This window comes from Triticum dicoccoides, chromosome 5B, assembly GCF_002162155.2.
Source record: "Triticum dicoccoides isolate Atlit2015 ecotype Zavitan chromosome 5B, WEW_v2.0, whole genome shotgun sequence".
NCBI lineage: Eukaryota > Viridiplantae > Streptophyta > Magnoliopsida > Poales > Poaceae > Triticum > Triticum dicoccoides.
In genome coordinates this window covers 711,033,495-711,041,152 of record NC_041389.1, presented here as the reverse complement: position 1 = coordinate 711,041,152, position 7,658 = coordinate 711,033,495, and the positions used below count along the sequence as shown (strand labels likewise).

Below are 7,658 nucleotides of genomic sequence, written 5' to 3'. Positions count from 1 at the left end.
GAACAAAATTCAGTTTCCAATTATAATTCAGTGATTTTCTTACCTTGTATTTTATTTTGCATAATTGTAGAAATTGCGGTGGCCATCCGCGGATCTACTGTCCCTGGTTTTCTTTGTCGAGTTATGATCTTTCGTAATGTGTTGTATCTTGCAATATTATTTGATTTGTTCTTGCCATCATTTTTCAGTCTCTTGCAATATTATTTGATTTATATCTCTCATAAATAGAGCACAAGTTGCCCCTTCTAATTGATCTATCTTGTATCTATATGGTGCAGTGGTGCGTTATGTAGAATATGTACGGTCCCATGTTTTGTTTTCTGTAATACTTTGTTGTTCTCTAAGATCTACCAATAGTGAGACCAAATTATGTTCGGTATATTCCTTACATGGTAGATCCACAGATGTCCACCCCAATTTCTACAATTTTTTAATACAACAAACTACCATTTTTAATCATACACTACCTCCTCTGACCGGGATGGTCGTCGTCCCATCTTTGTGGTATAGGAAGATGCTCTTTTATTTTGCAAGCAGAAAAATTATTAAGGTTTGTGAGATCAAGTTTATGTGTTGCCTGCTATGCAGTGTCCCGGGCAAGAGGACCAAGTGTGGGCGGGTAGGTATCGGCAAGGCGGGCTGTTAGCATGGTGTTGTAGTTGGTCAGTAGTGGTGTACCTACGCCATGTATGGATCAATACTCTAGGAGGTTCCATTGAGGCCCAGTCTATCCAGGTAGTTTGTTATACTACTGACTTAGATACACTTTATTTATCAAGGATTTTTGTGTATCATAATATCAAAGGCAAAAGGGTCTGTCTATGGATGCACTTCTTATGGTCATGTACAGTTCAGAGCCACTGTTATTCATCAAGAACATAATTTAACTAAAGCTCGTTAAAAAATTCCCATAGAAATAATCACTTTGGATTGGTAGTGTCAAAAGGACGTAGAACATTTGTAACATTTCTTCCCATATTCATGAGACTTTCACTCTACTGTTGCATTACTCAAGTTTAATTTCATTACATATGTGTGCATGTATCAGTTTTCTTATTAAAGTGATATATTTAAGAATTATGAGAAATTTTGCCAAATTTGCCAGGCACAAAACAGAGACATCTGGTAGCAGGACAAACGTCACTGATATTTTGTTGGTCATTTTTGGCGTCACATCTCAAATGGAATGTCACTCATGGAGGCAATTGAACCAAGCTATGGCATCGTAGTTTTATCTCTATTGCCACTGTTGGCTTTTGCTCTCTTGTGTTCCAGCTCATATTACTGAACTTAATGTTAGCTAATTAGCTTTGGTAATCATATGACCGTGCTGAATTGGATGTTGCTTTGCTTCCGGGACGGGTTAACTTTTATAATCTCATGACCATGTTGAACTTGATGATGTTACACTTCTGGTACAGTGTGAATTTTTTTCTTACCATTGAACTCGATAATTGGTTGTCCTGTTACATGTGCTAAACTTGCCTTCATACTAATGTTGGAAATATGCCCTAGAGGCAATAATAAAATGATTATTATTATATTTCCTTGTTCGTGATAATTTTCAATTATTCATGCTATAATTGTGTTATCCAGAAATTGTAATACATGTGTGAATACATAGACCACAACATGTCCCTAGTAACCCTCTAGTTGACTAGCTCGTTGATGAATAGATAGTCATGGTTTCCTGACTATGGACATTGGATGTCATTGATAACGGGATCACATCATTAGGAGAATGATGTGATGGACAAGACCCAATCCTAAGCATAGCACAAGATCATGTAGTTGGTTTGCTAGAGCTTTTCCAATGTCAAGTATCTTTTCCTTAGACCATGAGATCGTGTAACTCCCGGATACCGTAGGAGTGCTTTGGGTGTACCAAACGTCACAACGTAACTGGGTGACTATAAAGGTATCTCTGGACCCACTCGGTAATGCATCATCATAATGAGCTTAAAGTGACCAAGTGTTTGGTCACGGTATCATGCATTAAGGTACGAGTAAAGTGACTTGCCGGTAACGAGATTGAACGAGGTGTTGGGATACCGACGATCGAATCTCGGGCAAATAACGTACTGATTGACAAAGGGAATTGTATACGGGATTACTTGAATCCTCGACATCGTGGTTCATCCGATGAGATCATCGAGGAGCATGTGGGAGCCAACATGGGTATCCAGATCCCGCTGTTTGTTATTGACCGGAGAGTCGTCTCGGTCATGTCTGCATGTCTCCCGAACCCGTAGGGTCTACACACTTAAGGTTCGGTGACGCTAGGGTCGTAGAGATATTAGTATGCAGTAACCTGAAAGTTTTTTGGAGTCCCGGATGAGATCCCTAACGTCACGAGGAGTTCCGGAATGGTTCGGAGGTGAAGAATTATATATAGGAAGTCCAGTTTCGGCCATCGGGAAAGTTTTGGGGGTCACCGGTATTGTACCGGGACCACCGGAAGGGTCCCGGGGGTCCACTAGGTGGGGCCACCTATCCCGGAGGGCCCCATGGGCTGAAGTGGGGAGGGAACCAGCCCCTGGTGTGCTGGTGCACCCCCCTTGGGCCTCCCCCTGTGCCTAGGGTTGGAAACCCTAGGGGTGGGGGGCGCCGCACTTAGCTTGGGGGCAAGCCACCCCCCTTGGCCGCCGCCCCCCTTGGAGATTGGATCTCCTAGGGCCTCCGCCCCCTAGGGGCCCTATATAAAGAGGGGGGAGGGAGGGCTGCGCACCCCATGCTCCTGGCGCCTCCCTCTCCCTTTGCAACACCTCTCCCTCTCATAGAGCTTGGCGAAGCCCTGCCGAGATCGTTGCTGCTTCCACCACCACGCCGTCGTGCTGCTGGATCTCCATCAACCTCTCCTTCCACCATGCTAGATCAAGAAGGAGGAGACGTCTTCCCCAACCGTACGTGTGTTGAACGCGGAGGTGCTATCCGTTCAGCACTAGGATCATCGGTGATTTGGATCACGACGAGTATGACTCCCTCAACCCCGTTCTCTTGAATGCTTCCGCTCACGATCTACAAGGGTATGTAGATGCACTCCTCTCTCTCGTTGCTAGATGAACTCCATAGATTGATCTTGGTGAAGCATAGAATTTTTTTATTTTCTGCAACGTTCCCCAACAGTGGCATCATGAGCTAGGTCTATGCATAGTTCTCTTTGCACGAGTAGAACAAAAATTTGTTGTGGGCGTAGATGTTGTCAACTTTCTTGCCAGTACTAGTCTTATTTTGCTTCGGCAGCGTCATGGGATGAAGCAGCCCAGACCGACCTTACACGTACGCTTACGTGAGACAGGTTCCACCGACTGACATGCACTAGTTGCACAAGGTGGCTAGTGGGTGTCTGTCTCTCCCACTTTAGTTGGAGCGGATTCGATGAAAAGGGTCCTTATGAAGGGTAAATAGAAGTTGGCATATCACGTTGTGGCTTTTATGTAGGTAAGAAACGTTCTTGCAAGAACCCTATTGCAGCCACGTAAAAACATGCAACAACAATTAGAGGACGTCTAACTTGTTTTTGCAGCATATGCCTTGTGATGTGATATGGCCAAAAGTTGTGATGAATGATATATATGTGATGTATGAGAACATGTTCTCGTAATAGGAATCACGACTTGCATGTCGATGAGTATGACAACCGGCAGGAGCCATAGGAGTTGTCTTAATTATTGTATGACCTGCATGTTAATGATTAAACGCCGTGTAATTACTTTACTTTATTGCTAAACCGTTAGCCATAGTAGTAGAAGTAATAGTTGGCGAGCAACTTCATGGAGACACGATGATGGAGATCATGGTGTCATGCAGGTGACGAAGATGAGCATGGAGCCCCGAAGATGGAGATCAAAGGAGTTATATGATATTGGCCATATCATGTCACTATTTGATTGCATCTGATGTTTATCATGTTTTTGCATCTTATTTGCTTAGAACGACGGTAGTAAATAAGATGATCCCTCATAATAATTTCATGAAAGTGTTCCCCCTAACTGTGCGCCGTTGCAAAAGTTCGTTGTTTCGAAGCACCACGTGATGATCGGGTGTGATAGATTCCAACGTCCACATACAACGGGTGTAAGATAGATTTACACATGCAAAACACTTAGGTTAACTTGACGAGCCTAGCATGTACAGACATGGCCTCGGAACACAAGAGACCGAAAGGTCGAACATGAGTCATATGGAAGATACAATCAACATGGAGATGTTCACCGATGATGACTAGTCCGTCTCACGTGATGATCGGACACGGCCTAGTTGACTCGGATCATGTATCACTTAGATGACTAGAGGGATCTCTAATCTGAGTGGGAGTTCATTAAATAATTTGATTAGATTAACTTAATTATCATGAACTTAGTCTAAAAACCTTTGCAAAAAAAATGTCTTGTAGATCAAATGGCCAACACTCATGTCAACCTCAACTTCAACGCGTTCCTAGAGAAAACCAAGATGAAAGATGATGGCAGCAACTATTTGGACTGGGTTCGGAACCTGAGGATCATCCTCATAGCTGCCAAGAAAGCATATGTCCTAGAAGGACCGGTAGGTGAAGCACCCATCCCAGAGAACCAAGACGTTATGAACGCTTGGCAGTCACGTGCTGACGATTACTCCCTCGTTCAGTGCGGCATGCTTTACAGCTTAGAACCGGGGCTCCAAAAACTTTTTGAGCAACACGGAGCATATGAGATGTTCAAGGAGCTGAAAATGGTTTTCCAAGCTCATGCTCGGGTCGAGAGATATGAAGTCTCCGACAAGTTCTATAGTTGCAAGATGGAGATAAATAGTTCTGTCAGTGAGCACATACTCAAAATGTCTGGGTTGCACAACCGCTTGTCCCAGCTGGACATTAACCTCCTGGACGAGGCGGTCATTGACAGAATCCTTCAGTCGCTCCCACCTAGCTACAAGAGCTTTGTGATGAACTACAATATGCAGGGGATGATGAAAACTATTGCTGAAGTATTTTCAATGCTGAAGTCAGCGGAGGTGGAAATCAAAAAGGAGCATCAAGTGTTGATGGTCAATAAAACCACTAGTTTCAAGAAAGGCAAGGGTAAGAAGAACTTCAAGAAGGACGACAAGGGAGTTGCCGCGCCCGGTAAACCAGTTACCGGGAAGAAGCCAAAGAATGGACCCAAGCCTGAGACTGAGTGCTTTTATTGCAAAGGGAAGGGTCACTGGAAGCGGAACTGCCCCAAATACTTAGCAGACAAGAAGGCCGGCAACACTAAAGGTATATGTGATATACACGTAATTGATGTATAGACTTACCAGTACTCGTAGTAGCTCCTGGGTATTTGATACCGGTGCGGTTGCTCATATTTGTAACTCAAAGCAGGAGCTGGGAATAAGCGGAGACAGGCGAAGGACGAGGTGATGATGCGCGTCGGAAATGGTTCCAAGGTCGATGTGATCGCCGTCGGCACGCTACCTCTACATTTACCTACGGGATTAGTTTTAAACCTCAATAATTGTTATTTAGTGCCAGCTTTGAGCATGAACATTGTATCTGGATCTCGTTTACGAGATGGCTACTCATTTAAATCCGAGAATAATGGTTGTTCTATTTATATGAGAGACATGTTTTATGGTCATGCCCCGTTGGTCAATGGTTTATTCTTGATGAATCTCGAACGTGATGTTACACATATTCATAGTGTGAATACCAGAATATGTAAGGTTGATAACGATAGTCCCACATACTGGTGGCACTGCCGCCTTGGTAACATTGGTGTCAACCGCATGAAGAAGGTCCATGCTGATGGACTTTTAGAGTCTCTCAATTATGAATCATTTGACACATGTGAACCATGCCTCATGGGCAAAATGACCAAGACTCCGTTCTCTGGAACAATGGAGCGAGCAACCAACTTATTGGAAATCATACATACTGATGTGTGCGGTCCAATGAGTGTTGAGGCTCGCGGAGGCTATCGTTATGTTCTCACTCTCACTGATGACTTAAGTAGATATGGTATGTCTACTTGATGAAACACAAGTCTGAGACCTTTGAAAAGTTTAAGGAATTTCAGAATGAGGTAGAGAATCAACGTGACCGAAAAATAAAGTTCTTACGATCAGATCGTGGAGAGAATATTTAAGTCACGAATTTGGTACGCACTTAAGGAAATGTGGAATCGTTTCACAACTCACGCCGCCTGGAACACCTCAGCGTAACGGTGTGTCTAAACGTCGTAATCGCACTCTATTGGATATGGTGCGATCTATGGTGTCTCTTACCGATTTACCGCTATCATTTTGGGGATACGCTCTAGAGACAGCCACTACTAGGAAAAGGCCTAGTAATGGCGCACCAGTTTTGCCTACTAATGGCGCACTACTGGTGCGCCATTAGTATCACGCCACTAGTATTTTTTACTAATGGCGCACCAGTGGTGCGCCATAAGTATCTGGTATACTAATGGCGCACCACTGGTGCGCCATTAGTATAGGCCACGGTGGGCCATTAGTATAAGCCACTAGTGCGCCATTAGTATAGGCCACGGTGCGCCATTAGTATTTTTGAATTTTGAAGGCGGGAAAATAGTAGTGGCGCACCGTCTAACCCCCACCGTGCGCCATTGCTATTTTTGAATTTTGAATTTGGATCTGGATCGTGATTTTTTTGCCCATTTTTTGCTCGTTTTTTTGCACGATATTATTTCAAAATTTGTTCCCGTTTTTGGATCTTGTACGTTCTTTTGCCGGAGAGGAGTTCGCCGGAGAGGAGGAGGAGGAGGTGACCGCAGAGGCGCTCGCCTACGTCGCCGAAGAGGAGGAGGACGTCGCCGGAGAGGAGTTCACTGGAGCATCGGAGAAGAGGAAGGAGAAACCATGAGGGGATGGGAGGAGAGGAGGAAGGAGGAGCTCACCGGAGAGGAGGGAGGAGGAGCTCACCTGAGAGGAGGGAGGAGAAACCGTGAGGCGAGGGGAGGGGAGGAGAGGAGGGAGGAGGAGGTCGCCGGAGAGGAGGAGGAGGAGGTCGCCGGAGAGGAGGAGGGTAGTATGGTGGAGGAGAGAAGGGACGATGGAGAGGTGGAGTGGAGGAGAGGTGGAGTGGAGGAGAAGAATGAAGAGGTAAGGAGGAGAGGACACGCCCAGCCATATACACGACATAGTAATGGCGCACCGTGGGCAGGTGCGCCATTACTATTATTTTTATTTTTTTATTTATTTTGAATTTTGAAGGCGGGAAGATACTAATGACGCACCATGGGCAGGTGTGCCATTAGTAACTTTTTTTATTTTTTTGATTTATTTTGAATTTTGAAGGCGGGAAGGTAGTAATGGCGCACCATGGGCAGGTGCGCCATTAGTAAGTTTGATTTTTTTTGAATTTTTTTGCCTCTCCAGATCTTAAAAGCCCCGTATCTTTTTTTGTTAGGTTTTGGAGGATTTTGAAAATGTTTAACGGGGTTCCCCCAGTTAAATTCGGATGTAAATTTTCGAGTAGATGCTTTTTCATATAAAAAACTTTTTCATCCGAGTTCGTATGCAAAAGTTATGCCCATTTTTACAAATCCTCGTGAGATTTTGCAAAAAAGTCGAAAATTCATGTTTGTAAATTTTGCTAACAACTAGACCACATATCACATGGGAATCTTATTTTCTTTTATTTTTTGGACACTTCTATCATTTTCTTTTTTTTT

General features: G+C 44.1%; 1 pseudogene; it reads left to right on the top strand.

Moving 5' to 3' along the window:
- Positions 1-481: 481 nt before the first annotated feature.
- The window catches only part of LOC119310678, a 20,132-nt pseudogene continuing 12,955 nt past the window's right edge, over positions 482-7,658 (top strand).